Source organism: Lampris incognitus, chromosome 19 (assembly GCF_029633865.1).
Source record: "Lampris incognitus isolate fLamInc1 chromosome 19, fLamInc1.hap2, whole genome shotgun sequence".
NCBI classification, from domain to species: domain Eukaryota; kingdom Metazoa; phylum Chordata; class Actinopteri; order Lampriformes; family Lampridae; genus Lampris; species Lampris incognitus.
In genome coordinates this window covers 2302287-2303425 of record NC_079229.1, presented here as the reverse complement: position 1 = coordinate 2303425, position 1139 = coordinate 2302287, and positions in this window count along the sequence as shown.

The window sequence follows — 1139 nt, the reverse complement described above, 5'->3', positions numbered from 1 at the left end:
GTGCTATATTAATACTGTGTTGTGCTGTCAAGGTTTTATTAGCATTTTTTACCTACTTTATTTAGGCTTTTAACTACATCTAGCAAGACTGTTTTAATGGACTTCTACAGAGTGCGTCAGTAATCCCATCTCAAACACCATCCATGTGGTTCCTAAGAAGAGCCTGTGAATTCAAGCTAATTATATTATATCATATAAAGACTTCTCTACCCAGAATGCAACGTATTACCGCGTGTATTGACGTACATAGAGTGCTCCAAAGGTGCTTTGTCACTGGAAATGTAGCTAAGTTAGCTAGCTAACAAAATGTTAGCCTGGCTTAATAGTGCAAAAAGAGAAAGTGGTTGTCGCCGGACAAGGAGCCAAAAGAAACTCCAGTCAATACTGGTGCACCTGCAAATACAGAAGATGCTGTGTTAGAAACTTTGGGGTGACTGGAGCCTCTCTGGTCGAGCCTCCAGCTCCAGGTCCAGAGCCCCCCCCCCCCTGCCCCCCACAGAGCAGAGCAGAGCAGAGCGGGGCCTTCTCTGGGTCGAGCCTCCCTGCTCCAAGTCCAGTGCCCCCCCCCGCCCCCCCACAGAGCAGAGCAGAGCGGGGCCTTCTCTGGTCGAGCCTCCTGCTCCAAGTCCAGTGGCTCCCCCCCCCCCGCCCCCCACAGAGCAGAGCAGAGCGGGGGCCTTCTCTGGTCGAGCCTCCTGCTCCAAGTCCAGTGGCTCCCCCCCCCCGCCCCGCCCCCCACAGAGCAGAGCGGAGCCTTCTCTCCCGCTGGCATCGTCCAGCCCCTGATGCTGCTGTTCCCAAGGCACTCTGGAGCCTTTTTTAAGAATGTGAGTATCAAACAGCTGATATTGAAATAATTATATATAATGAATACCTTCAGATCAACCACAACATTAAAACCACCTGCTTAAAACCAGTTTTTTTTCATGGTTAAAATGCCTTAAACTTATAAACGTCTAGAAACACTTCATATTTCATGATATGATGTGTCCTTATATAAGCAGATAATCATAAGTTCTCATAAGTTGCTTCTAAAGTTCTCACTGAAATGTTTAAAAACATAAGTTGTGCGTTAAAATTATGCTCCTTATTCACACAATTATAAAATGTACCCGAACACTTAATTGTTGAGCCATCTG